Here is a 7,806-nt window from a genome sequence, read left to right as displayed (position 1 = left end):
TGGACCTGGAAGGGTTGTGGGTTTTGTTCATACGCAGCCCAGGGGAGCTTTAGGTACCAGCACGGTAGGCAGACAGGCATAATGGGCCAACTGAACACCATCCAACTTCTCCAACCTTAACACCATTGCCTTCCCTATAATGCCTGAAATTCTAGGCTTTCCTTTGTCAGCCAGTCAAAAGTTTCACCAGGGTGACTCTACTATTGATTGGGAATTCCATTAGAAAATGCAAAGGCTTCTGCAAGAGAAATGCAGTATAAAGATCCATCGTTTATTGGCACCTTGATGTGAATTTCTTCAATTGCTTTCTTCGCAATACTTCACTGAGGAAAGCATCTTTGGGAAGTGGGCTGAGGAAGAAGGGTGGTCATTTTACAGCAAAAAGTAACAGTAGGCAGAGGATGTGTGTCCCATTGCAGGAGCATTTGGTGGGCCCAGGCATAAGGCTTCACAAGGAACCCATCAGCTGGTGAGTAAGTAAAGAAAATGCAGTACATATACAAAATAGAAAGCTACTTAGCCATAATAAGAATAAAATTTTGTCATTTGTAACTACACAGATGGAACTCATTATGTTAACTGAAATAAGCCAGGCACAGAAGGAGCATCACTGCCTGATCTCACTCACACATAGACAGTGTTTTAAAAGTTCATCTTGTAGAGCTATGAAGCAGTATGGTGGCTTCTAGAGGGGAAGAAAGGGACAGGGGCCAGTTGTTTGGGGGGATACTGAGTTACAGTTAGATAGGAGCAGTTCTAGTATGCTATTATCACATAATGAGGTGACAAAAGATATTAATTATATGCTGTATATTTCAAAATACTAGATTTTGATTTGTTAACTTTTTATGTGTATGAGTGTTTTGCCTCTATGTATATAAGTGCACCCATGTCACATAAAGGCTGTGGAGGCCAGAAGAGGGCATCAGATCCAGTAGAACTGGAGTTATGGATGGTTGTTAGCCTCCACATGGGTGCTGGGAATGGAACCCGGGTCCTCCCAAAGAATACTCAGTGCTTTTAACTGTTGAGCCATCTCTCCAGCCTCTCAAAATATTAGATTTTTTTACCATTAAAAAATCATAAAAGTCCAGAAGACAGGTATGTTTAACATGATTTAAACATGATAAAAAATACATATTACACATAAATATATAATAAAAAATAAATTTAAACTAGAATTAAGGAACCTGAAGAAAGATTCCATATTAATCCCTCATTACATATCCATGAGGGTACTAAACTTTAAGGATGGGTCAGGCACATGAGGAAGAGAGGCAGGAAACTGCAAGTGCTTCGAGCTTTTCCCTTGGGGATCTGGTAGACTAAGATCTAGCCTGTTGTTCAAATTCTTGTGTAGAATTCCATGGGCCATTGTATTTTCAAGCAACTGAGCTGAAGATTGTTTTCTAGGTAACAAATGAAAGTCAGTACCATTATATGCAATGTAAAGTTGAGGAAGCTGAGACTCCTAAAAAGTTGTTAGGCGCTCAAGACAAGATAGTACTATGGGGAAAAGAGAGAAGAAATTGAAGCAGCTGCCCCCTGCGCCCCAACCTATGTTCTTTCAGCTACCCCACACTTCCTCACAACAATACCAGGAGTCAGCTTGGATCATCCCCCAAATGAAGGCCTGTAGGAATTAAAGGAACACCATGACTCGGTAGTTCCCAATGTGAAGCCATCAGGCCTGCTCTACTGGTGAACAATCGGGCTCTGTATACTGAGTGCTGGACGGCGGGAGGTGAGGCTGAAATGTGGTAGGCGAGCCTGTGGGAATTAAGGGAAAACCACTAATTCTGCCCACAAACATAAGAATCAAGCTGAAATCCTCGCCTCCAGCCTCTCAGAGGACGTGCTGACCTTGCTCTAAGTCCAGCCTTGAAGAGTTGTTTTCATTGCAAAGCAGCTTGTTCCAACAGCTACGGATAAGGGCTGCAATTAACAGTCCTGCTGTTGGGGGAAAATTTACCAACATAAAATCATGCAGTTATTAAAATCATCACTGATAATGAGATAACTCACTTCAGCAGGTACCAGGAGAAGAATGAGAACATGAAGATCAGGGAAAAGTCTAGAACTTGTACTCAAGGAGAGGGCTCATGAAGGAGGCAGCAGACATCACAGAGCTCTGTTTTGCCTAGGATATCCACCTGCCACTAGCATAATAAGACCCCATGGCAAGCCCTCCCAGGCCAACAGCCTTCTGACAATCAGCCCAAGCCTTCTCAGCCAGCACCTAACAGCCCCAATGGAGTCTTCAAAGATATCCTGTCACCACCTGCACTCCAGCTGGCTCTCTCAATTCTAGCCCTTCGCTAGCCTCCCTGCTCCTTGGACAACCTGGGGACTCTATATCTCAAGTCTCATAGACCTTCAGAGGAGTCCCAGGAAGACCCCTTCTTTCCTCATCAGCCCCCATCCCCTCCCATGTGTCCATCTCCTCAGTCTCTCCCCTCTTCTAGACTATTTAATAAACTCACAATACCTTCTTCACACACTTTCAGCATTTCTGTATCACAGATGGTTATGGGTTGTAACACTTCATCCCCCCACCCATTTTTTAAGTTTCCACTGGGTTGTGGGCACCATGGGGTTCTGGGTATAGGGTAGTGAGCAAATAGGCAGCACCCTGGCCTTTCCAGTCTCCCATTAGCTCTCAAGTGCCTTGGAAGAGAGAGCCTAAGTTGTGTTGTCTCTGAAATTCCAGTCCCTAGTAAGGTGCTTGACACACAGTGGCAGTTACATAGCAATATTAAAGCTAAGGCGTATATAATCACAGTTACAGAGGTTTCTTATTACTGTCTTGAAGTACTTAGGCATTCAGGGTCCAAAAAGAATCAATAGGTTTTCCATTGTAGATAATATATGTGTGTCTTAATGGAAACCATTTTGTCTAACCTACTCCCCACCAAAGTTCTCACAGTCAGGATTTCAGTTACTGGACTTCAAGAGGGAAATGTGTGAGGGAGCATCTTCTCCAGTCACAACACACTAAGAGCTCTCTGTTCTAGGCAGCACCTATATTCCCACTTGGATTCACTATACAACAGCTGTTAAATTAGTCTATTTTACAGCATCTGGGAATCTGTAACTTGCAGGCCAGAGCAGTTTTTAACCCACAAGTGTTTTATATGGCTCCACATTGTTTTATAACATTCAAATTTTGCAAAATGTGTGTTTCAGTTGACCACAGGCCCATCACTCTCTATTACCTCATCCCTGTCCCCAGTCAGAAAGTTCACATTACCTGCCTACTCCTACCTTCAGACACATTTAGGTTTTTGGTTGGACAAATATACTATAATTCAAAAAGTTATTTGATGTCCATAAAGCCAGTGAAAGGTAATCAGGGGACTAGTATATCCCTATTTTGTAGCTGAGCAATCCAAAACTCAGAGAAGAGGTAAATGATTTGCTTTTATTCATTGTTTTTTGTGGCCCCTGTGGTTCCATTTGTGGGATTTTGGGTTCAGGTGGGTGTCAATCTCCAGTGACTACCTGCAAAGTGATGATGTCTGCTGGGGTCCTAGATCCCTGGGAGGTGGCTGTGCTGGCCTCCAGGTGTCCAGGGGCCCTAGGGGTGGGGCATCAAGGGCTCTGAGGGTCTTTTTACACCATCTTACATGGATGAACCAAATGCTGGGTAAGTGCTTGTGACTTTCATCTTCTCTGTGTGGACGACCCAAAAGCAACATGAAAAGGCCACCTGGTTGGTAATTCATTCCTGGAGTGTTCTCCTTCCCACCATAGGCAAAACCACCAGCAGTGCCTAAGAGGGTACCTGGGGATTTAAAGTTAATCAAGTAAGAAAATTATTGTCTATTCTTGCCAGTTACTTCCTCTATTCTCTCTGTATCTGGGATGAAGGGGAAGTAGAGATAGGATAGAAAGTCTAGTTATGCCTTAAAATGTGTCTAAGGAGACCCAACCCTTTTTATTTCTTAAATACTTTTATTAATTCTTTGAGAATTTAATACAATGTATTTTAATCATATTTACCCCAGTTCCTCCCCTTAATTCTACACAGATCCACCCCCACTGCCTGACCCCCACAGCATCATGTCCTCTTTTACCCACCTATAATTTGTGCTGTCCATATACTTCTGGGTATGAGACCATTCACTGGAGTATGGTTGGCCTACAGGAGCCACACCCTTAAAGAAAGCTGACTCTGTCTCCCCTAGAAGCCATCAACTGTCAATAGCTCCTCAGTTGGTGAAGGCCATGAACCCCTTCCTACTCCATGCTGGGATGTTGACTGACTTGACCTTGTGCGGATCTTGTGTTGGCAGCCACAACTGCTGTGAGCCATGAGTACAGCTGCTCTATCCAGAAGACACTGTTTTGCTCCAGTCCTCCCCAAACTCTGGTTCTTATAGTCATTCTGCCCCTCTCCTGAACTAGTCACTGAACTTGGAGAAGGGTGTGATATAGGTACCTCATTTGTGACTAAGCACTCCACAGTCACTCATTCTCTGCACTCTGACCAGTTGTGAGTTTTTGTGTTAACTTCCAATTCACTGCACAAAGAAACTTCTCTGATGAGGTCTGAGACTACACTAATCTATGGCTATAGAGATATGAATTCAGAGGGCCAGTTGATACTATATCCATTTAGCAAAATAATAATAGTAAGTTTACACCTAGGGCCTGTGAGCTTCCCAACCATGGGTTCTTGACCAGATTTGCATCAGGCACATGTTTCCTCTTATGGAGTAGACCTTAAAGCCAATCAGAAAGCAGCTGGTTACCCCCATAGAATTCTTGCCTCTACTGCACAATGGGCATAGCTTGCCATACCAGTCATTATTATAGTTCACAAGGTTTGCAGCTGGGTAAGATTGTTGGTGACCCCTTCCCCCCCAGTAGCCTGCATAGCACCTTCTGATACTATGAAAGTTAGCCAGCAGGGAAGAAACTTCCTAGTCAGTATCAACTTGACTTCTCCATGATGTGTGACCAAACTGTGTGGTGTCTTCAGCAATGGGATCTTATCATCAAGTTCTGAGCAACCAAGAGCAATGGCAATTGCCTGTACTCTTGGGAGTTTCTAGGTTACCTCTGACTAATAACTTGAAGGGGAAGTATCTAACACCTGGCCGTGGGCTTTTTATTTGGCAACTATGGCTCCTGAGGTGAGTGTATTCCCCTGTGTATGGTAGCTCCAATTAAACTCTTTTATATGAGTGTGTGTGTGTGTGTGTGTGTGTGTGTGTGTGTGTGTGTGGTTTATGAAATAGGTTTTCATGTGGCTTTTTCAAACAAGCTTAGTGCTGGTTATCCTCCCTTCCTCTGAGCTACCTTCCAACCCCTCTCTACTTAAACCTCCCTCTCCATTATTCTTCTTTCATCCTTCATGTCTACTATCCCCACTCCCCTAAGTAAGCCCTTTTTAAAGTATCTGTAACTAACAGCAACATGAAATATTGCCCAGGAACATGGCGAGAAGATATAGTATCTCAGGAAAGTTTATCAAAATCAACAGGGAGTTAGAGTACTGAAAGCTTCCGGAAGATGACATGAAAGGGGTAGATCTCAAAGACAAAAGTGGCCACACCGTACAAGCTCAACCAGCCTCAACAGGACTGTCATGATAGTCCCCTTCTCCTCACTGGAATGCCTCCTCATTCCTCTTATTCAGAAACTTCATGATCCACTTGCCCCCTCAACCCATCAAAGCTGACCTCGAAGAAAGAATGTAAACCTAGTTCCACTAAGGTCTTAAAGGACAGATAGGGCCCAATAATGTCCTTCTGTGCTTTTCTCTGTGAACTTCGTGTTTTAAGAAAATGAGCTATTTTAGGTGAAAGGAATGAATCTCTACCCACAGACTCTCTAGCATCAATCCAGCAGCGAGTGGGAGGACGACATCTTTGCTGCTAATGTAAGAACACCTGGAGAGACATGAAAAAGGAAGTGAATACAAAAGATTGGGCCTGTCAGAACAATTAAATTATCCTACATGTTGAGTTTTCGATAAGCTTTTGTTTAAAGTAAATATTCCTTGTCTCTTAAAAGTGGGACAGGGCAATTAAAACCAAGGTTTGAATATTTCCAAGATAAGATCTTCAGGATCTAAATACTAAAAATTATTTGCTACCAGGGACCTGCGTGAGATGGCTCAATAGGTAACTGTGCCTGCCACCAAACCCTGACAACCTGAGTGTGATCTCTAAGACCTGCATGGTGAGGAGAAAACCAACTCCCACAAGTTGTCCTCTGACGTCTACATGCCTGTGGTGACACATGCACATCCATGGACATATACATACATATGTACACATTATAAGTAAATTAAAATGTAGCAAAAAGAATTTTGAACCTTTGATTCCAAAACTTTGGGTCTCACCTATCCTTGTGATATGTAAAGCCCTCCTTAAGTAAAATATTCTAATAAGAATTCAAGGCACAGGCTAGAGAGTTGGCTCAGAGGCGTTAAGAGCACTGGCTGCTCTTGCAGATAACCTGGGTTCGATTCTCAGCACCCACATGACATCTAACAACCATCTATAACTCCAGTTCCAGGGGATCCAACACCCTCTTCTAACCTCCACAGGCATTGCACAACGTGGGTACACATGTATATATGCAGGCAATATACTCATACATATAAAATAAAAATAATAAATATTTTTCAAAAAGAATTCAAGATATAGCCCACCAAAACTAACTTTAGGGTTTCACTCTCTCTCACTAGCCATTTCCACCCACCTGGCAGTCAGCATTCCAGAAGCTAATGCTCACCTCTCCATTAATGACACTATTATCCACCTACTGTCTTGGGCCAAACATCCCAGAATCATATTGTATTCTTCTCTTTTGGGGAGGCTCCTCATTCAGTCCATTAACAAATCCTACTGGTTCTACCTCCAGAACACATTTGAAGCCTGCCCTCCCTGGCCTTCCTGGGGAAACCACCACCAGCTCTTGTCTGGACCACAGGAAAACTTCCAAACCGATGTCCTATCTTGTGCTTGCTTTCCCAGATGTTCTTCCATGATGGTTCCAGTCTGGAGAGAAGTGGGCACGATGTCCCAACTCTAGCTGAGGACTACTGGCAATTGATAGCTGCTGAGAAAGGAAATGTCAATTTTCTTTAAAAATGTGGCCCATGGTAAGTTATCCATGCGCCAGTGGATGGCCACACACTCAAGAGTATATGGGCAGCACTAACTGGATTTGGTGAGTTCTTTTTAAAGAAGAACACAAAGTTGGGTGGGTAGAGAAGAGGGGTAGATCTGGGAGGAGTTGGGAGGAGGGGAGATATGATCAAACTACATTGTATGATATTCTCAAAGAATTGATTTTAAAATGAGGAAAAGAAAAAGGATAAACTGAAGGGAGCCAGCAAGGTGGCTCAGCAAGTGAGGCCACTTGTTGCCCAGCCTGACAACTGAGTTAAATTCTGGGAACTCACATGATAGAAGAGGTGGAAGGGGAGAACCAACTCCTTCAAGTTATCTTCTGACCTCCACACATGCACTGTGGCATGCATATGCTTATGCACAAAAAATAAGATAAAGTAAAATGTTAAAGTATAAACTGAGCCTATTTCCTGTGCTTAGGATTTATTTCATTGCATAGACTCTTACCAAAGTCTTGTAGGTTTGGTATGAGTTTGGGTAGGATTGATTCTGGTGAGTTCCATCGCCCATCCCTTTACTTCTCTGCCCTCATCTTCTACCTACCCTCTGCTTAATTTCTTTTAGTGAACATACCACTACCTTCAATGTACTCAGCAAATACTTACAGAGAAACTACTGTCTGGTGATCAGCGCCTAGTGTAGTTTCTGGGACTGGACA

The 7,806-nt window shown here is 43.2% G+C and overlaps 1 pseudogene; it reads left to right on the top strand.

Annotated features, from left to right (window-relative positions):
- The first annotated feature begins 5,126 nt into the window (after positions 1-5,126).
- Positions 5,127-7,806, top strand: part of LOC115067887 — a 43,740-nt pseudogene continuing 41,060 nt past the window's right edge.

Source organism: Nannospalax galili, unplaced genomic scaffold, assembly GCF_000622305.1.
Source record: "Nannospalax galili isolate Female #2095 unplaced genomic scaffold, S.galili_v1.0 scaffold386, whole genome shotgun sequence".
Taxonomy (NCBI): Eukaryota; Metazoa; Chordata; class Mammalia; order Rodentia; family Spalacidae; genus Nannospalax; species Nannospalax galili.
The sequence above is the reverse complement of the archived record's forward strand: the minus strand, read 5'-3'. Positions and strand labels throughout refer to the sequence as shown.